General features: G+C 43.4%; 1 long non-coding RNA gene across 6 annotated transcripts in view; it reads right to left on the bottom strand.

Annotated features, from left to right (window-relative positions):
- LOC137452436 (uncharacterized) overlaps nucleotides 1-25,479 on the bottom strand; it is a 160,396-nt gene that overhangs the window by 27,843 nt on the left and 107,074 nt on the right. For 4 of the 6 annotated variants that reach the window (XR_010990082.1, XR_010990085.1, XR_010990080.1 and 1 more), the window contains one exon: nucleotides 19,159-24,097. The exons of 1 other annotated variant lie outside the window; for it this stretch is intronic. This is a non-coding gene — a long non-coding RNA (uncharacterized lncRNA). Of the gene's footprint in view, nucleotides 1-19,158; nucleotides 24,098-24,488; nucleotides 24,879-25,479 lie in introns of those variants that run through there. One more of the 6 variants, XR_010990084.1, reaches the window with a different exon arrangement.

Here is a 25,479-nt window from a genome sequence, read left to right as displayed (position 1 = left end):
CTGTCACCACAGACCTCATGACTAGACCATGGCACCAAGTGCCACGTCCAATCTCTTCTTGAACACCTCCAGGGACGGTGACTCCACCACGGAACAGCCCAAGTTGTAAGTGACCTCAGAAGGTCATCTGGTCTTGCCTTTCATGGGAGAGGGAGCCTATATGAAATTGTCTAGCACCTTGTCCAGTCATCTTACATGGGAATGCCATTCTGGTTCCCTACACACTGTAAGGGAAGAGCTGAGTAGTGCTTTCTAGCCTGCCTCATCAGATTGCTGTGTTGGTGGCTTTCGATCTGATTGTTAATTAGTCTTTTTTATTGCATGTTTTTGTATTAGACATTTAGCTGTTCTTTGTAATTAGACATAGCTATTATAGTATCTTTTTATATCACACTGGAGTGTTCCTTTAATGCAGACATCAAATAAAACCAAAACACATAAAAAGAAAAAAAAAAAAGGTAAAGAAAAAAATTGCAAAAGTAATGATTGGGTCTGAAGGAGTGAAGAAGTAGGAGAAGGCAAGTTGCAGTAATTGCTTTTGGCTCTCTAGATTATGTTTATTCATTTATTGCAATTCACTGAATGAATTAAATGTAAAACCAATCCAGAAACCAATCCAGATTTTTAAAGGCAGACATTATGTGTTGTATCTAAACACAACTTTTGCTGTTGTTGTTCAATTTCTGGGAAACACTTCTCTTCTTAGCATGTTTCCTGACAAAAAGGTTATGTAGGGTGAGGAGAGAACACTCAGAATGGAAGAAGGGTTTGAGTAGCTAATAGCACAGAGAAGACTCTGGTATTCCTCCATGGTGGCATCCACACAGTGATCAGCAGTCTAACAGCTTCCCTTTATCTAAGGAACAAAACATGTATTCCAGGAGTACTGTTCCACATGGCCCATCTGGGAGTTTGTTTCAGAGCAGAATTACCTTCCCCATGATAAGAATCTTTGCTTGAGGAATTATTTTGGAAAAAAGCCATCTGCTAGGGAAAAAAAGAAATTAAAAAAGTATGAGAAGTATTTATTCAGAGAATAAAGCTTTGATTACTGCTCTCTTAGGAGGATGGATGAAGAAGCGAGGGGCCAAGGAACTGTCCCTGAAATGCATATTAGAACAAGCTGTTAGGATTGACTGTAATGTCATGCAGAGGCTTGTTGTATGAGGTATGCCTGTAAGCTGGCTCCCAGTGAATGAAGCAGGTGACTCTGCCATGATTTTGAGCAGTTCCTGAACAGTGCACGAGTAGTGAGGCAGGAGAATTTCTTCTGGGTGCAGGCATCATCAACACTTAGTAGTGTCTGGTGGGACTGGCAATGATAGAGTGGGATAGAACTGCTCTGAGGAGGCAGCTGGTGAGATGCCATTAGGTTTTTTTCTGAACCCAAGATGGCTAAAGATAAGAGGATTTTGCAGTAGTTCGGCAGTTAATTTATGAGCACCTCAACAGAGACAATAGTGGAAAGATGTCCTCTTATCTGATAGATATTAGTCATACCTTCTACAATACCCCTGATCACAGTCAACACAGTCTTTTGTGTAATATGAGATTATTAGCGAAAGAAACACTAAAATTCGAAGGAACTCTGCATTTTGAACTGCTGTGCTTATACAGGTATAAATCACAAGTAACATTTGGAGTGACTGCATTCCAGAGGAAGGGGCTCATTTGGCAAATGAAATACACCATCCACTTTGCTGGAGGCCAGGGTGGAGGAGGACAGCCATCCTTTCTAAGTGCTGCATTTGAAAGTGCACAGAAGATAAGATACACCAGCTGTGTTAAAACAAGCCATTTTCATCTCAGGCATACACCCTGCAATTCCACTTTTTAATTTCTAGGCAATCACACTGCTGGAATCTTATTCAGCCATTGAGTAAAATATATGTTTGTCTTGCAATTATGTAAATAAGGTAAGTGGTTAAGATTTAGACCTAGAATAATAATGTTAACATCGTTGTCCCTTCAATAAACAGCAAGCTTTGGATATGGTGTTGGTTTTGCTAGGTATGTTCCATGCCACAGAAAAAACACAGGCTGGCACGGAGATGCTGTGGTGTGCTTATTGTGTTTAAAACAATATTTAGGCAGGGTAACTCCCACTGCCATTTGCATGTGTTTGAAAGAATGCCCTGTTTCATCAATGAGAATGGGTCAGAATTTTGTACTAAAGCATGCTGTGTAATATATTTAAACACAGTCCAAATTAATTAAAGTGTAGTGGACGTGAAAGATACGTACTCAATGTGACATTTCAAATAGGGAGAAAATATGATAATGAGCTATTTCCATGTGTTGCCATCCTTCTGGTTAAATAATACTTCTGTTTTCAATGAAGCCACTGAGCAATAGCATTCTTTTTGGAGTTCCACAGTGGTTAGAGCTGATTGTATACAGGCTGTAATCATTATCCTAATTCTGCCCAGGAAACCCTCTCTCCCCACCATGGAGAAATTTGGAATAAAAAGTCTCGTTCCAGGAAAAAGAATTTCCAAATAATCCTGGGCACCAGATCAAAATATGAGCTCCAAATCCGTTTCTTTTTCTTAATAAGAATCAGCACTTTGAAAAATGCTGCTTTGCAAGGAAATAATTGCATTAGTCAGCCTCTTGGCACTGGTGTGGGCTGGAGCCTTCTCTTAAAATGAGGCCCAGCCTCGCCCTGCAGTGCATCCAAATTCCCCGAAGATGTAAATAGCCCCAAGACCCTTTATTAACAGGGATGTTCACTGCTGGAATTCTCATAGTTCTGGTGTTGGAAACAGCTGTGTTCTCATGGGCAGAAAAACATGGGATAACAGGACAGAAAAGAATCTGGAGGCATAGCCTGTCAGTACTGATGCTTGAGGCAGCCATGGGTAAGACAGACATCATCTTGTGTGCTGAAAATAAGAGTTGAGTATTTCCATATTGTCCTTTCCTTACAACAGATCTGATCACAAAACTGTCTAATTTACCTCTGCCTTAGATGCAGGGCCTTTGGCTAGCTCTATAGCCCAAAAGGTTGGTAATATTTGATTACATACATGCCTCTTGATAGTCATTCTTAGGCTTTTAGTGCTTGTGATCAGGACAGTTCCAATGTCAGGACCTGACAAGCACTAGCAAGATTTGCAAGAGTGCTTTGGTTGCTCTGGAATAGAGAATCATGGAGTCATAGAGAGAATCATGGAGTCATAGAATCAATAAGGTCGGAGAAGACCTCAAAGATCAAGTCCAACCTGTCACCACAGACCTCATGACTGCTAAACTATGGCACCAAGTGTCACATCCAGTCCCCTCTTGAACAACTCCAGGGATGGTGACTCCACCACCTCCCTGAGCAGTGCATTACAATGGCTAACAACTCTCTCTGTGAAGAATTTTCTCCTCACCTCCAGTATAAACTTCCCCTGGTGCAGCTTGGGACTGTGTCCCCTTGTTCTGGTGCTGGTTGCCTGGGAGAAGAGACCAACCCCCTCCTGGTTGCAACCTCCGTTCAGGTAGTTGGAGACAGCAATAAGGTCTCCCCTGAGCCTCCTCTTCTCCAGGCTAAAGAGATATTGCATTTAGTCTAGAGAGCAAACCTATGCACTTGAGTGATATTTAAAACCATGTCAAAATACTCTTTTGTGTTAAGCCTCTAACTATCTGGTTTTCAGCAGTGAAAAAGGTGCACACCACTGATGAAAGCTGAAGTGCAAACAGTGTGCATTACTGGATATCAAAGTGCCACGCTGGAGCCTCGATCTATAGGAATAGAAACAAACCTTGCCTAGCACTGAGAACTTCATCCCTCTAAGGAACCATCCAAGCTGGCCAACACACCTAAATTCATTAGGAGGTAGGTATTAAAGTACGTTTCACATGCTTACATTTTACTCATGTTGTTCCAACTTATCCATTTGAGCCTTTCATCTCATCACCCGCAGAACAATTTCTTTCAATAGTCAAATAATCAGTACCAGTGTTCAGTAATGTAATAGAGTCTGTAGTGGAGACCACTAAGAGGACACAAGAGGACAAAGCCTCAGGCTGCGCCAGGGGAGGTTCAGGTTGGATATTAGGAAGAAGTTCTATACAGAAAGAGTGATTGCCCATTGGAATGGGCTGCCCAAGGAGGTGGTGGAGTCGCCGTCATTGGAGGTGTTCAGGAGGAGACTTGATGGGGTACTTGGTGCCATGGGTTAGCTGTTTGGGTGGGTTGGATTGGTTGATGGGTTGGACGCGATGATCTTGAAGGTCTCTTCCAACCTGGTTTGGTTTATTCTAAATAAAGGTTTTATTCTAAGACTGGTGTGGATCAGAATGGGCAGATCACCTCTTCTGTTCAAAGGCTACTAAGAAAGGGATCCATTCCCTGAAGTGCAAGAAGAGTAATTTATTTCTAATACCCTTGTATGCCCAAATTTTTACACTAGCCCTGCTGAGTGTTCTACTGAATACATGGGAATGAAGTCACTCAGTGAGGCAGATGAGTAGGACAGGCAGTCAGGTGCCCACACCCCATCCCTGCTGCTGTTGGCTTTGCTGGCAGCATATTTCAGGTACTCTACATTCCTCCTAGCTACATAAACCAGTAGCAGGTGCTCCTCTGTTGGCTACCATTGACCTGTTGGAGTAACACTATGTTGGTGTAGCTTTCAGTTATTATGTGAATATAGTCAGAAGAAAGATTTGTTAACTGGTTATCATTAAAACTAAACACAGAAATGCACATGAGTCAGTAAGGAAAGCTTGTAACCTTACCTGTGTCAGACTGGAGCTTACCAGACTCCTCACCACATGATGAAGTGATGGGTGGAGCCAGAACCTATGTGGTACATATAGCCTTACACCTGTTGGGCAGAAAGAGCTCTGGATCGCAGGAGAGGGGAAAACTTCTGAAGGAGCAGATGCAAATTGTTTGCACAGCTTTCAAATTCTTTGTGCATCAGTGGGAGGGGGGAACTGCTACTGGATAGACTACTCTGTGCCCTTGGCAAGGTACTACAGAAATGCCACATAAAAGACAATAGAGGAATCCAGACTCTGTGCTTTAACTACTAGGCTGTGCTGAGTTTTCTGCAGTCAGATTTAGCTCTTCTGTCTCTGGAGTATTCTAGCATTATGGTCTCAGTGTACTACAAGGTACCTGAACAAAGAGGAAGATTTTTCTGCTGCTTTGGAGTTGATTATCTGAAAAGGAAACAATAGACACAGTTCAGACCTATAGGATCTAAGCTAGTCTTACTGCTCTGGTGTGTACCAGTCTCCCTGTAGGGCTGCTTTGGCAGATTGGCAGTACCCAGCAACCCTTCCAAGGGGTAGGCATGGTGCCTGGCAAAAGGCTGTCATGTCCTGAAGAAGACAGGGTTATTCTGAAATGAAATACTTTCAACTGAGCTGGTCTGGCAATTTTACTTTGGGGGGTAATTGCAACCCACCACAACCAATCACAGTCAGTGTCTCCTGTCACCAAGAAAGGGTAAGTCAGGAAGTGGGCAATGGCATTAGAGCTGTCACTGTGGGATGTTTTTGTCACTGAAGGAGGCAAAGGATTACTACTATTTGGAAATTTCCTACCAAAATGGAGGAAATCATGGAAGATTACCCATGAGCTTTAAAAAGCAAGGAGTCCTGTGTGAGACAGACTCTCATCCTTGTATTCAGTGTGCTGAGTGTGAGTAGGGCAGGCATGTACCTGTACATACATCTTCTCCTGCTTCCCATTATCTGTACTACAAAACTGAGATTTAAGTGCTGGGCCCTCCAGTATTCCCTTTTACCAAATGGAGAATAAGAAAAAATCATGAAACTGCATAAGCTGTTATGGAAGATAGGGAAAACCAGACTTGCTTGTGCTCAGTGCAGTTATTACTGGCAGAGGGATGGTAGGAGTTGATTGTCTGAAAAACAAGAAGAGAAGATAGTGGGCTGGAAGGCAAAACCAAGAAAGCTGTTTGCAGCGAAGGAGGAAGAGCTGGTAGAATGATGCTTAGAGTGAACAGTGTGCAAAAGTAGAAGCATCATGTCAGACAGCAACATTGATTTGAGGGAAACACCTGAGTGCCAGCTCTTACAGATCAACAACTCCAGCAAAGCAGAAAAACTAGTCTAGGGTAGATTTAGACAGAAGTAACCATGCATTATGCTCTCAGACTGTGCAAGAATGGTGCCTAATTGAGTATGGCCTGTGAGAGCTGGAGGGCAGCTGTTATTAAAAACCTGCACAAGAAAGAGAGATGAGGACTAGGAAAGGGCTGCTGGGTTCAGAAAAGGGAGAGCTGAAGAGGAGTGTGAGGTCATCGGTTAACCTGGAGCATTCTATACATGAGGTAAGATACAAAGGCTGTTGTAAAGGCGTAAATGGGCGAGACTGTAAGGAAATAGATCTAATTGAGAAAGGAATAGGAATGAAATAACACCTGATCTCTGGTAAGTAAGGGAGTGAGAGGACATGATATCTAGAGAGCAGGCAGAACAGAAAGAGGGGGATTGCCTTTCTAATTATGGGTATCTGTAACTTTCCTGAGATATAACGGGCAAAGGATGACTAACAAATGGCTGAGTCACAGAAACCGTGTGACTGAGAGTCTAAATTCAGTTGCTGAGAGGCTTGAATATTCACATGAAACTTGGAGATTCTCCTCTAATACTATTTTGAAGCAGGTGATCCTAAACCTCCTCTAGCACAAAAACCTTTGCAACTGCTGTTTGGAAACATCTAGCTCAGTAAATAGGTCAGTATTCATGATGTCAGGCAAGCTTGTTACCTGATTCACTTATTCCTAGTAGAGAAAGCCACCTTGGACCAACTAAGCAATTGTTTGTCCATTTTTCTACCCACAGAAGCATTTGCAGAAAACTTTAATATTCTTCGAGCCTTCACCATAGCAATTTGGTGACTGATATGGCTTAGAACTGGAGTAATACTCTGTGAGTTTTTCAATTGCCATCAACCATCTACTACTTGTGGGACTTCCAAATTCTTGATGCTTCAGGAAATAAGAACATGTATCCTCTCTTTCAAGGTGCTGACTATTGAAAGTCTTTGTTTAGTGCATCCTTAATGCTGGCATAAATTGGCAGTGTCACCAAATGAAGCCTTTCACCTACCCTCCTCCTCACATGAGACCTAGATTGGGGAACTAATGTAGGCTAGAATTATCTGTTGTCCTGGTCACCAGCTGGTGAATCAGGTACAGTCATGGTTGTCTGAAGTATTTCAGACAGTACCCTAGGGGAAAATATATAAATGTGAAATACAACCCCTCCCCCCCCCACCCCAAGAATGGAATAATTTATTTTCCTGGTAGCAATCACTGAAGAAATGAAGGCTGATGGAAATCAGGATTAATGTCCCTCCTGAGCTGAGGTGGAGTTTCCATGTGTGCAGTAGGGAGATTTGGGCAGTAATGGGCTTTTGTGGGTAATGTAGATTAATGAAGTTTGCTTTCTTCTGAGTTGGCAATCTGTAGTTTACATGAGACAAGCGTGTTGCCCCCACTTCTCCCTTACCTTTTTGCCAAAGGGAAAGGACAGTAAAATGAGCAAGCTGAATACTGAGGACTAATCTCAAGTAAGCAAGCTTTCAGTCCTGGGTCTCTGGTTTTAGGCACATGCAAATCAGTGACAAATCATGATTTTTGGAGTATACAACCAATCCTTCTCACCATAAACAAATGGTCCTGATCTTCAGCAGTATGTTTTTTTGAACAGGAGCTGGCCTTTTCCGCAAGGTCTCTCCGGAAGTTCCACATGGGGAGAAGGGAATAAAGTAGCTACCAGATTCCTAATCTTTCTTTAGTGTTCTTCTCTTCTACATAATAGCTAGAGAGTCTTAGCAGCTGATGCTTTTATGAAACAGTGGAGAGGAGGTGGTTCTGATTTTGCTTCTTTGTGAAAAGTTTCACTGTCACAATTCCTTGGATGGTACACAGTGCTTTGGGCCTCTGCCTGCACAATAGCTAGTTTTAAACATTTCTTTTTAATCAAGAGTGAAGTAAATGTCAGAGATTCAATGTTCTAGATCAGCAGTTTCCAACACTGATACATCTTAATCAAGCAATTAGGTGCCTTTTTTGTTATTGTTTGGTGTTTTCCACATTAGAGAAGGGAACAGATTTGCTGCTTTGCTCTGATGACTGCTAGCAGCAGTGTTTGTTGTTAACAGAGACATTTACACCTAACCACCAGTTGGCAGGTGTTAACACTTTGTTACTTGCTATTCCCACATGCTGAGGATTGTGGGAAAGCTGTCAAGCTCTCTGTCTTGTGTAATGCTTAGCTTTACAGTAACAACACCAAGAAGAAGAAGCTCCAAACAAATGCAGAAGCTCTGTAGGAATCCAGTGCTAGCAAGGAAAACAGTAGGACAGATTCTCAGGCCTCCTAGTTTCAGTGGGAGGTTATATGAGGCTTTGTGGGAAATCGGGGATGCTTTGTTATCTTGATTTGGAAGCAGGTAGAAGAAGGATAAGTGTTGTGGGGGTTTGGTTTTGTTTTCTTTTTTTAATTGGTGATGTGGATTGATCTTTAGAAGAAACTAAGTGTATTGTGTTTGCCTTAACACTTCTAGTCTGACTCTGACATTCGTACTCGTTTGTATTCAGGAAAAAAGAGGCATGAATACAGCATACAATCTCAGAAAATAACACAGAAAGAGAGGAGGAATGCTTTGATTTGTTCAGGGGTGACTGGCAAGCAAGAAATGAGAATTCCTGTTAGTGCAGCCCTTCTGGAGAGCTGAGATGTGGCCAGGAGAAAAATAGCCTCTGTGAACTCTAATGAATATGTATATAAAAATACTTTCTTTCTTTTACTTGCTGTCATCCACATGCTCACACATACTCTGCCTTTGCAGCCACAAGGTCATTGTTTTATAGTCGAGCGATCCAAGTGATTGATTTATTACTGATGAAGTGAGGTTTGATTGATTTTTGATTTACATGAAGGCAGTAAAGATGGAATAGTGGGAGGTGTAAGGCAGCTGCAGAGTCGAGTATGGAGCAGAAACTCACTGGAGCAAGTGGGCCAAACACCGCAGTGGCTTACTTCAGTGATCAGTTTATATGACTGATTTTAATGGGGCTGTACTGCATAATTGCACCACTTCCCCTGAAAGAGTGTTTTACTGATCATTTCTTTAGCTGCAAAATGATGCCCTAGGTGAGGAGGAATTTTGTGCATTTACTTTTTGATGGGAGTACTTCAGAAGGAAAGAATGTGATAAAAGGAATGATGGTGTATTTTCTTGTGTGTTGGGCTGGGCTGCCTTTTCAGCATGGCTTCAAGTTTGGAGTCATTCTCTTGTTCACCTCACATCTGAACTGAACACTAGCTTTGGATCAATTGTATGTGGTGATGGGAGAAAAAAAATTATCCTTGCAATATGAATAGGCTGGATTCAGGATAGGGCATTTCTTGAGACACACCCATTGCTGGCTTGAATTTGCTAATGCCCATCCTGTCAAACATGGAGCAATGTTCCCTGACAGGTGGATTGGCCAAATTCTTTCCTAGAAGGGTTCGTACTGCATAACAAGAAGTCCTGTGGCATAGGAGGTGGGTGAGCAGCAGGCTGTTAACAATATGGTTGCACAGTCAGGCCTTAGTGGCCTGCCCCTAGGTGGGTGTTATACAAGACAATGTTAACATAGCCTTGAAGTCTCTGAATTTAAGTTGATTTTAATTCTGCAAGACAGGTTTAGATTAGTCAAAAGTTAGGGGCTTAATGAAGGAATTGCTTGATGGAATCCCCTGGGCTGTGTTCTGCATTGAGTGGGATCCCAATGGTCTCTTCTGACTTCACAGGTCTATGAACCACTGCAGTAAACAGGGTTTTTAAAATTAAAATCATCCCTGTACCTGTGCATGGCTTAAAAAAACTTCATGTTCGCAGAGCCACCTCCTGCAAGCTGGTTGTGAAAGATCTGCTTGCTAAACTTGGGTATGTGGGGGAGGTACTGGCTTGCATACATCTGCATGATGTATTTCCTAACTTCAGACTTCTCTTAAAACATTATTTGTTCTTGGCCACAGGAAGCAAGTCAGAGGAGTTGCTAATATTGGGAAAATCAGTATGTGGAACAAAGAATCATAAATGCTTATTGTGTGTAGGCACAGCCCTGAATTTATCCCTGTGTATATTAGGTGATATTTATGTCTTTCGAAAACTCTTGGTAGAAAAGCCTTGCAGCTTACAGAAGCCACAGTGGAAATGAGTGGGGGGAAGACTGGTCATTTGATGAATGGGACTCAGAAAGTGTGCTTGTCTTCTGCCACGCACCTTCAATTGATTCAATTTATGCTCTGCTTGTTTTTTTAGGGATGTAGAGTGTGAGATGTAGATTTTGTAGGGCTTAAGAAGCATGTGTTGATATGGTTGGAGGCCTGCTTAGGTGAAAAATAGGTGATTTAATGCAATTAAATTGTAGATTTGATTTGAGGGTGTGGCTACAGTAAGACAAAGTTAACAGGCAATAAGAAGGTCCTTTCCTGAGACTGGAAATCCATCCTCCCATCTGGAGGCCAGGCATAGCTGTGAGCACAGTTTCATTCACTGCAGCACTGAGCAAAGTGGGTCATCCCATTATGGCTAATGCCACTTCATTTTGCAGTGCAACATGTTGGGAAAGATGCTAGCAATCCTCTGCCTGTTCCTTTGTTGGGTGGTGAGATCTCCCTGAAACATGGCAGCAGCTTTGCTGTGATCATACCATCTCATCTGCAGTTGCCACTTTCTAACTGTACTGTGGAGGTACCTAGAGGTCTACAGTGAGGACTTGGATATAGCTGGTTTGGGCCACAGGTATAAACAAGCGTCCATTCCTCCTTAAGGGACTGTCTGTCTGGAGTCCTGATCCTGTAGATATGAGACCTGCCACTTAACCTGCTTGCTTATACAGATATCTGAAGTACTGGAGCTGAACTCCATGGCTTCTCAGCATCTCTGCTCCCCCAGGTTGAGTAGAATTATCAGTATTTTGCAAGAGGATTCATGTTTAATTTGGATTATTTGATCTTCATAAACAAAAACAAGGAAGGAAAGAAGTCCTGAATTCCTGGCAGGATTTATGTTCTTTTTTGTTTTCCCCTCTTCTTTACAAACTTCATTTGGTTGTGGGTTGGGTTTGGGTTTTTTTTTTTCCTTCTTTCTTTTTCCCACCCCACCCAGGCTTAAACAGTGCCGGGAAATTCTGTACTTGCCCAGCTGTACTGTCTGAGGAAAGCCAAGTTGGTTTTTTTCCATGCATCAAAATCATAATAGTTTGAAATGACTTATTAACTCGCTAAGTTTCCCAGAGAGAAGACATCAGATACTTAACTGATGTGCCCCTTGTACTTAGCCAAAAGGCCAACCAAAGGTTAGGGCAAGTGGATACATATGAGTTCTTTATCCAAGTCCTTGAAGATTTCCCATTAGCTAAGTCAGAGGTTTGTTGTGCATTTTTGTTTGTTTGTTGAGCAAAAAAAATTAACATGGATCAAGTAAAATAGGTTAATTTATTTTAAGTGCAGTCCTCTTTCTGATGCAAACTCTTGCAGTCTGTGGAGCTAGAAGCTATAGGCTGGTTATTCAAATGGTTAGCTTGTCTGAAAAAAGTTATCACCTCAAACTGGGTCACTGCTTGGGAATGCGTATTACGAAATGGTTTTAGACTAAGATTTGTGTGTTAGCAATTAGATCAAATAAACATTTCCTTGTATACAGCTACTGCTTCTGTGCTGACGACAAAATTGCATTGCACATGTTTCTGTGTCGCTTTGCAGCAGCCTGACTTCGTCCTCGCTACTATCAAATGAAGTTCTAAAACACTGCAGTTCTGTGGTTATTACTCTCTCGCTCTGCTAGCAATGGAAAAAATGTTTGTTTGGACTGGCAAGAAACACTGTTATTTTATTTACTGTGCTTTTTTGGTGGGTACATTATATGTCCTGGGCCATGGCAAGCGATTACACAATATATAATCCTGCTGCATTCACAAGCATTGGCACCTAAATCAGGATGGTGAAGCCTGGATTGGTAAAAACATTATGACGTAGAACTAAATACTGTCTGGAGTCCCCAGAATGCACAAGGTATGCTCGTGCAATGAGAAATAGGTCTCCAGAATAGAACCCTGCATGTGAAAGCCTCCAGGTTGCAATAATATTTCCTCAGCCTCACTTGCCATTGGGCCCTTCTTGGCAGAGCTGGACTGCATCCACAGGTCATGTTGACTTTGTCTGGATTGATGGGGTTTCAGCAGCTGTCCCTTGCTGCTTTCAGGAAGTCAGGTTGGGAGCTGTTAGGTACAACAGCACTGCAAAATTAGGAACGAGTGCCAGTGCCTGGGTGCAAGTAGTGGTAGGATTTGTGCCCAAAAGAATAATATCCAGCAATACACACTGTGTCAGTGCTCATGTTTGGGTGTGTCAGAAGACTCTACAGGAAGAAACGTGGAATCTGGGAGCAAATCTAGGGCAATTAAATCTCTAGTTCCCTTGCTGTTCTTACCCCACAGAGAGCTCCAGCTCCAACTCCTGAGTCATTGTTCAGCTGTTGGCTGGTGCCTGTGTGGGTGCCTTGCTAGGGTGAGATCTATGTCCACCCTTGCTAATTTTGGTGGCACAGCTCTGTTTGCTGTGTTGTGGGTTTCAGGAAGGTCTCAGAAAAGAAGAAATAGGACAGTGAACTGGATGTCCCCAGAAGAGGCAAATTAGAGAAACCTGCAGAGCCTACAATAATGCCGAAGAAATCTCTCCCTTTTCTCCAGGTTAGTTTAAATCTTGCCTACACTTCACTGCCAAATTGGTGAGGCTTGGAGCTGATAAGAGGCTTCTCATGGGAAATAGTTTTTCAAGCAGCAAGCCTGAGCCCTGTGACTTGGGGAGTCAAGGAATAGCCTTCTCTCATCAAGAGGTCACTCCTGGAGTACAGCTGTTTCTAGGACATTTGGTCAGATACTAATTAGTCATATGAATTTTTGAATAGTTGGATCCTAGGTGGCAAATAGTTGGATCCAGGTGGTAACTGGTACAGATAGCAGAAAGTGAAGAGCAAGAGAAACTTTGCCTTTTTTTTTTTTTTCCTTTCTTTTTTTTTTCCTTGGGAACTTAAAAATTCCAATCTTGCTTCATTAAACTAAATCATGCAGAAATGCTCCAGCTGTTCTTTGCATTGTGGAAGCCAAATTCAGCAGTTTGATGGGGTTTTTTCCCTTTGTTTTTGAGAGACCAGTTGTGAAACTACTTGATGTGTTAGGTAATAAAATCTTACCTGTGCTCTAGTTCTAGTTATTTGTATTTTCCTAGCTATCTTATTTAAGGTGGACTCCTTCCAGCTCATCAGGCAAAATACCAGGTTCATCAGGAGGAAAACTGGCCAGCCTTCTTTGCAGACTGGGATGTCTTGTGGTGCTACTGGACAATTAGTCTTTTAGATTTGCTTTTTGCCTTCACTGAGTGCTCTGGTTGCAGATGAACTCACAGGAATTTTGGTCAAAAGCAGTAGAATGCACCAACAAATAATTTCTGTGGTATGCTTTCTGTTTTAAACAGAGTTCTCAGCCTCCCTCTAAGGAAGCATCCACAGAAGTATGTGGGTTTAATTATTTTTGAGACTAAGATTTATGTCCTATTTTTCCCAGCAATTTTCAGGTGTGAGCTCTCTCTGAAATCTAGATGATACTTCATTGTGGTGTTCTAATGAAACCCTTGTCTCTGCTTAACAGGAGTTGCCTGCCTTCACACTTAGTGTGTGAACGAACAGGAATGATAAGTTTGGGGACACTCACTCCATGGCATTAATCCCTAGAGCAATATGTTCCATGCCCATTTTGGGATGCTCATGACATATTTCAGTCCTGCTTGTGACCTTCTGCTTACACTATGATTTCTGGATGCATGATCAGGACAACATCACGTGCTGCATGGAGCAGCTTGTGTGAGTAACTCCAAGGACTGATCTGGACACTGGGAACTTTCTGCTTCTATGCAACATGGGATAACCCCCCACCCCTGAATTAAGCACAGAATTTCAGTACTCCATTCTTTCTGGTTAAATGGAGGAGAAAAAAAAAAACACATTATCAAATTATTCAGAGTCCTCTTCACAGTTTAAGAAGGACATTGAGACACTTGAATGTGTCCAGAGAAGGGAAATAAGGCTGGTGAGAGGCCTTGAGCACAAGCCCTATGAGGAGAGTCTGAAGGAGCTGGGGTTGTTTAACCTGGAGAAGAGGAGGCTCAGGGGAGACTTTATTGCTGTCTACAACTACCTGAAGGGAGGCTGAAGTCAGGAGGGGGTTGGTCTCTTCTCCCAGTCAACCAGCACCAGGGGAAGTTTAGGCTTCAGGTGAGGAGAAAGTTCTTCACAGAAAGAGTTGTTGGCCATTGGAATGGGCTGCCCAGGGAGGTGGTGGAGTCACCGTCCCTGGAGGTGTTCAAGAGGGGCCTGGACGTGGCACTTGGTGCCATGGCTTAGTAGTCATGAGGTCTGTGGTGACAGGTTGGACTTCATGATCTTTGATGTCTCTTCCAACTTTGGTGATTCTGTGATTTCAGTCATTGCACTTGTTTTCATTGAAGCTGTCTGAGGATTTCCAGGGTTACTAATATTTTTAATCTAAGCCTTTTTAACTTAAAGTGTAGTCAGCTTTCACATAAGGCTGAGAGGTGACTGCTTAAGGTCTCTGAAAAGTGACAGGTGCAACGTTAACTAGCTTTTTATCAGTAATTGCACCAGGTATGGTTCTGGACCTGACCATATGACAGCACAGTATTCTGGTTTGATCTTCATCTTCTGCCTTTAATTGGGTGGCCTTCCTTGTGTTTATCCCTGCTTGTAGTCTTGTTAACTCATGAGCACAGAATGAGCTGGTCAGGGTATCACAAGACTGGGTCCTTTAAATTGACAAAGGCAGGCATCAGTTTGTAGCAATTCAAAGAATAGGGGAGCATTTGCACTTCTGATACCACCTGCTATGTGTGCCAAAGATTTTAATGGGAACAAAAACCTTAGAAGGTTCAGGGAGGAAAAAAAACCCTTTTTGTGGGGAAAATAAAAACTAAAGCAAAGGGCAGCCGAAGCTGTCTTGGGATGTGAGTGAAGCAGAAGCATTTGTCATGAACAGAGGGAATGAGGTGGATCTAATTATAGTGTAACAAAACGAAAGGAAGTGGTTTAGCAGCCATTTAAGTTTTTGATACTTAGTGCTACTGAAGTGCTAGAGATTTGAGAGCTATAGGTAAATGTGGAAAGTATCAGTCCAGTCCTTTTTCTGGGGTTTACCAGGATCACAGAGGTACTCATATAGAAATCCATCAAATACTATTACTTCCTTCTTATGAGTTAATAATATTCTTAATCTTCATTGTATTCTTCTCTTGGGCCTATATGCTGCATGAATATTTCTTGGCATGCCTACAGATCTCTAATTGTTTGTCTATTTGGCTTGCCTCAGGCCAACTTTAAATGAATGTGTATGGGAATCTTTGCTGTGTATGAGATTATTTAAGTACCATTAATATACCTGTGTGGTATGGTTGATCATGTGCCATTCCATGAAAAACAAAACCAAACCAACCCCAAAACCCCTAAGCAAACAACAAAACAAACAAGGAAAATGCAGAAGGGGAATCCTGATGTTTTTGATCAAAGTGATCTATTGGGGGATCCAGTCAGTGACACTACAAGTTGTTAGGGCTTCCTCTGCATGTTTCAAACTTCTGCTGGAATATATCCTTAATAATTTATGCAACTCATCTAGAAATGCCTGTGCAGCTCTATGCTAACTTATCTGATAGCACAGAGTTCAGTGTGGGCAGAAGGCTTGCCTCTGCCACTTGATAAACCCACAGGGGACGTTTCCCCTCAGATGAGCTTGCTTCTTAGACTGAACCAGAACAAAGCTATCTCTTTTTTGTATCCCTCAGCAGCGTTTCCTTTGGATCCCAGCATTAAGCATGTTGCATGAAGCCCTCTGTTTTATGTGCATTGGAGTGACATTGTTGTCTCTGGGGATGGGCAGCCAGTGACTTGAATACTCCCATGGCAGAGGAGACTGACTTTCTGAGTAAATGCCACTGAATGGGGAGGCAGACGTAGATCAGAAAGTTGGGCCCACATGATAGTGAAAGCAGTTACAAAATACGGTGCTATAAAAATTATTCTGTGGGGTCCTCAAACAATTGGCACATCTCTGCTCTGGTCTATGACATTTCTGGCATGATGGAGAATGTCAGCCCTGTCTTGAGAGCTCAGGGTTATTTATTGTGTGTCACTGCCTTTGAGGTGACTTTTTCAGACAGGTACTCTCACGCCCTTTCGTTATTCCTACATTGTCACTCTGGTTTGCTGTTTCTGTGTGATGTTATCTACTTCTTGAAGGAAAAAAAAAAAAAAAAAGAAGACAGGGCAAGAAAAATGTGCTGAGGTACTTGCTTGAGTGGCACACAGCAGGGGCTGCAGTTCTCAAAGAACTTTTGTGCTTGTGGGGCACCAATACTTGAAGGGGTGCTGTTAGGTATGCAGAACAGAGTGTGCAAATTCCTGCAGAAATCTGGCTGATGATGGCCAACACACTATGATGCAAGCCCAAATGCAGGTTATGAGGCTCAGTCCTATGCCAGTGGCATGCTCAGGCAGTGGTGCTAACATTGTCAGGGTTGAGGCTGTGGCAAAAAAAGGCACTGAGCTACATGGATTAACACCACAGACCATACACACATCAGCTGATCTGTCTAAATGAAATCATCCCGTGGTTAGTATCCTTGATTCAATTCCTATTGTATATTCTCTCTGGTGGTTCAACCTGGATGGAATTTCAAATGGTTTCAAGTAGTTTGGGTGCCATGTTGTGGTGTGGGGCCTGGTCTCAGTCACACATTCATAGCTCAGTCACTCTGCAAATAGGAGTTGCCAGCCCTAAAACAATGATCAGACTTTCCCAGAGGCGGGTAGGCAGGCTAGAGGAGTGACTGCTCACAGTTTCTCTTTAGTTCATTCAGGTTAAAAAGTCATCTTTGCATCGGGATAGAGTGGAGGCCTCTGTTGGTTGCCTCTAGAGAGACCTGTACCTTCCTTTATGTCACTTCTGAAGCAGGGAGTTGTGATTTCTTTTCAGTTACTTTTACCCCATCATAGACCCAGCCTCTCTCTAAAGCTGTCATGAGCAACTTACCACATCCTTTTCTGCCCTGAACCTGGCATCCCAACCCTCTCTTCCTGTGCTCTCTAGCTTTTAGTTTTGTTTCTCTTCCTTTCACCTGCTGTTAAGTAAAATCTCCCTTGTAGAGCTGTGCTAGAAGAGAGGCTATATGTGGGCCAAGGAGAAAAAAATTGGACATCTCCAAGCATAATGCACTCTCTTGGTAAATAGCTTGGTTACTCTGGGTGGAGAAAGAGAATCCAGCCTGGTTCTTAGCATGTGCTGCTGCAACACTCCAGGCAGTGCTCAGTTCCCGTAAGAGGAACAGGTCGATGGGAAGGTTTCTGCTGTCCAGCTCCAAAATGCTCCCCAAGAGTCCCTGGGAGTGTCAGCAGATTTCTAACCGAGCCAAGAGAAGGGCCTCAGCACATGGCCTGGCTAGCTGACAGCATCTCTGCGCTATGTGTAGGATGAGCTCGTGTCACCCGCACAGCAAACCCAGGGAGTTCCGCTCTGTCCCCTGCCTCAGTGCATTGTGAGGAACAGAACAGGCACTGCAGAGGTGTCTGAGCTGCAGGAGGTTGGTGCAACGTGGAGTTAATACTCAGGGTGCTGAAAGAGAAGGGGGAGAAGTCGTGAAACAGGCTTTATGATTTCATTAGTTTCTTCCGCACCCTGTATGCTGTCCGTGGAGAGCACTTAGCAGATTCATGGACCTGGACTACTATGTGAGTTGTGAGGGGAAAAAAAGAAAGGGGGGGGGAAAAAAGGAGGGGAAAAAAAAAAAAAAAGAAAGAAAGAAAATAAGAGAGTACAAGAGAAAACCAAGGGAATCCATTAAAAATTGCCTCTGCTACCTCATTAATCTTTTTGCAGCAAATAATACATGCAAGACTTGGGCTAGTGAAGTCTCCAAAGAATAACATTTTTTTTGGTGAGGTTTTAACAAATTAAAGAAATAAATTAAGTCACTAGCACAGCAGGAAAGTGCTTGAGGCCTCCAGGATTTGTGTGTTTTACCATTGTTCTAAAAATAAACTGGAGGGGGTCGGGGAAGGAAAAAAAAAGAAAGAAGCCTTTCATTTGAAAAATCCTGCTTGCTTTAAATGGCCATGTTTGGGTTTTGCTCCTGCGTAGCACTTCACCACCTTCCCCAGTTCTGCAGCTGACTTTTGGAAACAGAAGATGGAAAATGGCAGGAGTGGAGGTAGCAAAGTCATGTGGGGAAGGGAGAGGCATGCTGGGCATAAGCAGGAAAAATGTAAAGCAGGAATTAGAGCCTCTGTGCTTAACCCCACTGCAACTGTTGAGACAAAGCACGTGCTGTTCAGCGTTAGCAATTGACTTGCTGGCCCTCGTAGACCTAAACCAGTGGGAAAATTCCTGTCACCTTTGACAGGTTTTGGAAGAAAGGTGGCTGGTGGCCCAATCTAATGGCCAGATTGATCCCCATATCACAATTTTGTAGGCTGGTCATTTATTTTTCCTTAATGGGCAGAAGAAGGCTTCCCAGGTTGCCAGAAATGAGAGGAACAAGGGCAGTCTTACCTTTTTTTGCACTCCTTTTTGTAATTCACTGTGAAGTGCCTAGAAAGAAGAATGTTTTCTCTCTACTTTCTCTACTCCCCCAAAACTGAACATTTTCCCTCTCATCTCAGCTGCTGCCTCAGTACTTGCTTCCACTACCTCTCCTCCCTGGGCTACCTCCACTTCCCATTCATTGCCTGCTCTTGCTTCTTCCAGCTCCACCCAGGCCTTGCCCTGGGGAAGCAAAACTACGCTCACTCTTTCTAACCTGTCCCAGAAATTGGAACACCTGTTTTTTTTTCAAAGCTAGCTCAGCTGCATGATCTGCTGGCAAGCAGCATTCTGAAGGAGGTTTTTTAAAAGGTATAAATGATAGATTGATGTCTAACTTTCCACTAGAGATTATTGCTAGAAGTTAGTTATCACAAATTTCCTCTGCTAATGCCTTTGCTCACACTCAAGCTGAATGCATACACATTTAAAAAGAGATTAGTTAAAAGAAGGGAAAGTAACACAAAAAACCCTCTGGGTTGAGATAAAGAGTTTAATGAGATACACTATGCAATTACATTAGCAAAAGCAAAAGCAGCAGAAGCCAGTGATAAAACAGTTCCCCCCATCCAAGCACACAGCAGCCAGCACAGTGAAAGAGGCTAACCCCCAAAATCAGCAACTGGAAGCAGCAACTGGAACAAGAACCCTCTCTTGTTGCAATCTGAACTTCAAATCCCATGAAACTTTGCTCCAGCCAGCACTCTCATTTTGAAGCTGGCATGACAGCATCATGGTATTGAATATACATCAGCAGATTCAGCTCAATCTATGACAGTTGCAAAGGCAAGGTTGCTGTTTTCTGGCAGATAATCTGCAATGTGATTCTAATTGCCTCACTACTCACCTGAATCCTGCAGCATTGGGGATTATATATATTTGCATGCTCAGTATAAGGATACATTTATTCTGACATTCTGCATATCTTTTTCCTACTGGAGCTCTGATACTTGTTCCTCCAACCTTGGTTCCCTTCCTTGTAGAAGCCCGTCAAGGGACCTGGCCACTAGTTTTGTGTGGACTACCTATGTGTGGTGCAATCAAATGCTCACAGCGTGTGTACACACACATGCTTGTACATGCAGGTACATGACAATTCCAATGCCAGGACTCTGGTTACCCCTGGTGTCTTCAGTTTGTCCCCTTGTGAATGTTTTCCTGATGTAGTCTTTAATTGTATATGCTTCTGCTATTTCCCCTCTTCTCTCATCCCTGCCTTATTTCATGCACAGAATGGGCTGTGCTCAATTACTGAGCAGCAACTTAATATTTAGTTTTCTCCTTACTGCTCAGTGTGTGGCCCCTAGCCTTATTTACTGCACAATATTCAAGCCCTCCTCTGATGCCAAAATGGTTGATTCCCTCATGGGCTTTTCTCTGTCTTCATCGTTGTAAGTGTATCTGCAGCTACACAAATGATTTATGGTGGATGTTGTTCTGGTACTTGTGCCCAGCCTCCTGGTGGTGCCCACTTACTGCTTTCATTCTTGGGATGGTTTAGAGTAGAAAAAGATGCCAGGGGAAGCTGTATAATTTGCTGTGAAGGGAGGTAGCATTTTTTTTTCTCCCAGCTAAAGCATGCCTTATTTTGTTATAAAAGCTGTGAGACAGTGGCAACAAGGAAGGCTGGTTTTGTCTGCCTCCTTCAGTTCTGAAGGAAGGCGGGGGAAATCCACTTCTCACAAGGCTATGGGGAGCACAGAAGAGCTTTTACATAGGGCAGTGTGAGGCATCCCATTCTCTGAGAAACACACCCCAAAACATGAAGCAGAGCTCATGGGAAACTCCTGAACAAGGCACTGGGCCGTGGCATGCCCATGTGGCCCTTGTGCGGTCTCCTGGGAGCCAGTGGGAATGGTGCAGGGCTTGAAGATGAGCAAAGCACACTGAAAACTATTGGACTAACAGAAGGACTGATAGCTCCCTAGCTCTCATAGCAGCCAGGAAGGTGCAGTAGGGAAGGAGTAGAAGAGATTACTTTGATTTTTTCCCCCCCATTTCTTTCCTAAGGTCTTTGTTCTCTCTGTTTCAGTAGTCAAAATTCACACCCTCACCCCTTTGGCATGCTTGTGCTGCTCATGTTAAAGGGAAGATGTGAGAAGATTATCTCAAAGCACTGGCCAGCCTGAGACTCACTGTACCCAAAATGCAGCAGCTGGATTTCTTGGGCCATGTCTGTGTTGTGCATTGTTAAATCCTAGTGGTAGTCCCGGCTGCGAGGTTCTGTAGAAAGCTTCTGGCTCTTTCTGATTGCTGTGCTAACTCCCAAGTGATTTGGAAGGTAAGCTCTTTGTGGTGCTGGCATTTTCCTGCAAGCCTGTGACATCATAAGGAAGATCTGATCCATTGTATGGCATTGACCTTGAGTGACCAACAAGGATGGTGTTTGCTGGGCTGAGGATGAAAGGGAATCATTCCCCTTTCCCTGCAGTTAGCAAGTCAGCAAGGTGTTTAAAGGTACTGATGGTTGAATGTGACTGAGGCAGTTTCCATGTTTAGCATAAGCCTCTAGCAGGCTGAGAAGTTCTCTGAGACAGCAATGGAGTGTTATAAGTTTGGGGTTTATGTGTGAGGATGGATGAAACTACTGCGGAGGCTGACAGATGCTGATTGAAGGAGAAAAAATTGTCATCTACAATGTTTTATTGAAGTTCTCCTTTAATAACCTTAGGAGAACTTTGTTTTGTGTTTTTAAGGTCAGCAGGGATAACTGAACCAAGAGATTGTTGAAGGAATATAACCTGATCAGAGTTTTCCAGAGCAGGTGACTCGACAAAGAGACTCTCAGCTTCCTGAAGCATGGGGGAAAGTGTGATCCTTTAACAGCCATCATTTAAAAGACGAAGAAACATATCTGCATGAATGATGTCTCAATTCCACCACTGTGGGAAAAAAAGTCACTGTGATATGAGGCTCAGGCTTGGCAGGAACCATGGTTCAGTCTCCTCTGAATTGCCAGCTCTCTAAACAAACTCTGTGTTATTGAAACAGAAGAAGCTGTTTTCCGTGGGGACTTAAAATAATTTGAATTGAGCCCTGGGAGTTTCCAAGCTACCAGATTTTTAAATTGTCTTTGTGAAACCAGGAAAGTAATGCTAGAACACAGAGATTTTGAGCCTGGGTCTGCTCATCATGGGCACAAAGGGGAAATCTGCAACTAGCTTCATTAACTAGAGAGCAGTGTTTGTCAAGGTAGGGACAGAGATGCTGGTAGCCTCCCCTTTGGTGCTTGCTATGAGCACAGGGAGCAACTATGTTACTGTAAACCCACCTTGTGATTATTCAGATGGTTGACTCTGGCCTTGAGTACCAAAAAAAATCTGTAACAGGTTTCTGACCTTACAGGGAGAAAGGGGAGGAGATGGTCTTGCAAGACATTTATAGGATCATGTCACACTAAGTAATGTGTTTATTAACCAGCACATATTAACTCCAGGAGACGGAAAGGATGGAGCAATAGGACAGGTTCTTTTGAAGTGACCAAGGGATGGCCTGTGGGGAATCAAGCTAAACTGAAGCTAAGGAATGCTTTATGGGCAGCAAGTTTAGAAAGAGACTTAATTTTTTTGCAAAAGAGGGCAGCTTGGAAGCTGTCGCTGGTTCTGGGCCAGGGCTTGAGAACTGTAATGGGCAGGCATGGGGTTAAAAAGGGCTGAGCCAGGTGGAGGATATTCCACATCTTGCTTTGGATTTGAATCTGATTTCTGTGATAAGAACCATCTTTAATGTAAAGCTGAAAAGATAGTATGAAGATGAAACAGTTGAAAATAAAAGAAGTCTGGCCAAAATTTTCATTTACATGGGCTGTATAAACCTCTCTCTCAAGCTGTCATTACTGATCTATTTTTACTTTCTTCGCTTCTCGGAGGCCGAAGTAATAATTCCATGCCAAAGGGCCAATTTTCCCAGCATTTACCAAAACCAGCATGAATTCATCAACGACAGTGACATGGAAGCTGCTTTTTGAAAACTTTAGAGAGGGACAGAAAGGGTCCAACTAAACCCCAGACCCTAGATAGGTTTGGATCTTTATCCACTCTTGATATCTCATTATTGTGATCCAGGTTCCTCTTTGCTTGATGTCTTTCCAGGATTCCCCTGTATTCATTTTATCCTTGACAGACTAGTGAATATCTGCTGGCACTTGTGTCAAAAGGTTTGGAAAGGGAACAGCTGAACATAATCTTTAGATAAATGTAGCATACCACGACCACAGATGAATGTTGTGACAGTTGTGATCCTATAGTGTGGTGAGCTGGCTGTGGAAACTCTCAGGTATATGCCTGTAGCTTGGCTACCCAGATGTTCAGTCTGCAGAAGAGAAGGCTCCGAGCTGACCTAATTGTGGCCTTCCAGTATCTGAAGGGGGCCTACAGGAAGGCTGGGGAGGGACTTCTCAGGATCTCAGGCAGTGAAGGGACTAGGGGGAATGGAATGAAGCTGGAGGTGGGGAGATTCAGGCTGGATGTGAGGAGGAAGTTCTTCCCCATGAGAGTGGTGAAACCCTGGAATGGGTTGTCCAGGGAGGTGGTCGAGGCCCCGTCCCTGGAGGTGTTTAAGACCAGGCTGGATGAGGCTCTGTCCAGGCTGATCTAGTGTGGGGTGTCCCTGCCCATGGCAGGGGGGTTGGAACTAGATGATCCTTGTGGTCCCTTCCAACCCTGAATGATACTATGATACTATGTGGTGGTTCAGGCTGGGTGCCCCCCTGATGCTGCCACATAAGCCACACCTGTGGTGTCCCGAGGGTCCAGCCCAGTGGGTGGACACGGGAAGATACATATTTCATCCCATAATGCCCTGCTTCCTTTTAAAACCATCAGCGAGGTCCTGCACTTCCTCTTTCTTCCCTCACCGCTATCTGGTAATGGGGGGAGCCATCTCATGGCCCAAGGCTGGGGGGAAGGGAATTTGGGTCTGGCCAGCTGAGATTAGCCTAACAGTGGAAGGGGGGTGGGGGGAAGAAAGAGCCCTGGGGGGTTTGGGTGTACCCTCAGGTGGGGAGAGGGAAATCTTGGGATGTTTTTTGGGTATGTGTTGGGATCTCTTTTGTCACTGTGCTTGTGGTTCTCTGTAAAACATTCACTGCTTTTCCATTTAAATTTTCCACCACTTTTGCAATCCGTTTGTCTGAGTCTCATTTTTGCCCGTGGTGGGAAGGAAGGGAGGATCGGCCCTTCAAGTCACCACGCCAGAGCAAGTTTTTGGCTTGGGTCAAGAAGACCCTGTTGGGTGGTATGCAGGTAGGGTTTAGGAGCCTGAGCCTTCCCCAGATTAGCCAAAAGAGAAGAAATGAACTGCATATTTCAGCTCCAATGCAGCAGAAGCATATAAACAAATGTATCCATCTCTGCTGGGCCACATTCACATGCACGTGTTGGCTCCTCGGTGCCAGATCCTGCTATGAACTCCAGCTCTGCATGCTGTTAGAAATGGCAGAAAGAGATAGATATCAGTATCTCCATACACACACAAATGGGGGGGAGGAGGGGGGTTGGGGGTTGGGTTTTTATCCTTTTTTTTCTTTTGACCTGCAGCATATGGTGATGTTTGTTTAAACCATGGAAACCTCACATACCCATACATGATGTTACATGCATTTTCTCCACAAAACGCCAACCACAGTTTGACACTTGTCTATATGATTTGTTACTGGATCCTCAAGTCTATTTCTTCTGCATAGCTAGGCAGGTATGTTTGCTATTTCTGTTCTTTTTGTTGTTTGATGATTTTTATTTGGTTTGTTGTATGTTGTTTTTTTTTTAAACTGTTCCCTTAAAAGAAAAATAAAGGGGGGGAAAAAAAAAAGCCAAACCAAACAGCCCACCAAAAGACACATAAATAATTCAGAACACATGCTTTATGTCAACTGTTTCACTGTTACTATTTTATCTCTATAAACAGGGCAGAGGCAAATCCCATCCAAACAAGGAAGAGGAGGAAGATGCATTGCAAAATTATAGCTGGGTCGTGTGAGTCAAGTATACATGCACAGTTTCATACTGTTTTTTTTTAACTAGAAGACCCAGTTCAGAAATGTGATTCCTCTGCAATAGTGCTTATGCTTTGTGAGTTGCTAAGTGCATGTACAGTAAGTTGTGTGCTCTCTGGCAGTATCTGACCTGTTGCATGTGTGCAGCCGCTAGTTGTCCGTGACTTTGGATGTCCAAACTTCCAGAGGTTCAGAAATCCCATGCAAATGTGCTGTAACAAGAGACTCCATTGGAGGGTGCCAAATTTCATGGCATTCCTTGGGAATTCAGCTCCTTATAAAATACTGGGTTTGGGTCACTTTCTCTAAGAAGAGAAGGCTCTGAGGAGACCTTCTTGTGGCCTTCCAGTATCTGAAGGGGACTTTTTAGGGTGTCAGGTAATGATAGGACTAGGGGGAATGGAACAAACATAGAAATGGGTAGATTCAGATTGGATGTTAGGAAAAATTCTTCCCCATGAGGCTGGTGAGACACTGGAACAGGTTGCCCAGGGAGGTGGTAGAAGTGCCATCCCTGGAGGTTTTTAAGGCCAGGCTGGATGTGGCTGTGAGCAATCTGATCTAATGTGAGGTGTCCCTGCTCATGGCAGGGGAGTTGGAACTAGATGATCCTTGATGTCCCTCCCAAATCTAACAATTCTGTGACTCTGTAAGTGGAAGCCAAGCCCAAGCTCCTGAAGGCAGCTGGAAATACTCCATTGGATTAAAAAAGGAGTTGTGCTGGGCACATAACAAGTGACATCTTCCATGCAGATGTGGCAGTTTCATTTGCTTTTTGATCTTGTGGGTTCTTGACACAAGTTGCTTTAGTTT

This window comes from Melanerpes formicivorus, unplaced genomic scaffold, assembly GCF_026170545.1.
Source record: "Melanerpes formicivorus ecotype bairdi unplaced genomic scaffold, bMelFor1.0.p_v2 SCAF_53, whole genome shotgun sequence".
NCBI classification, from domain to species: domain Eukaryota; kingdom Metazoa; phylum Chordata; class Aves; order Piciformes; family Picidae; genus Melanerpes; species Melanerpes formicivorus.
The sequence above is the reverse complement of the archived record's forward strand: the minus strand, read 5'-3'. Positions and strand labels throughout refer to the sequence as shown.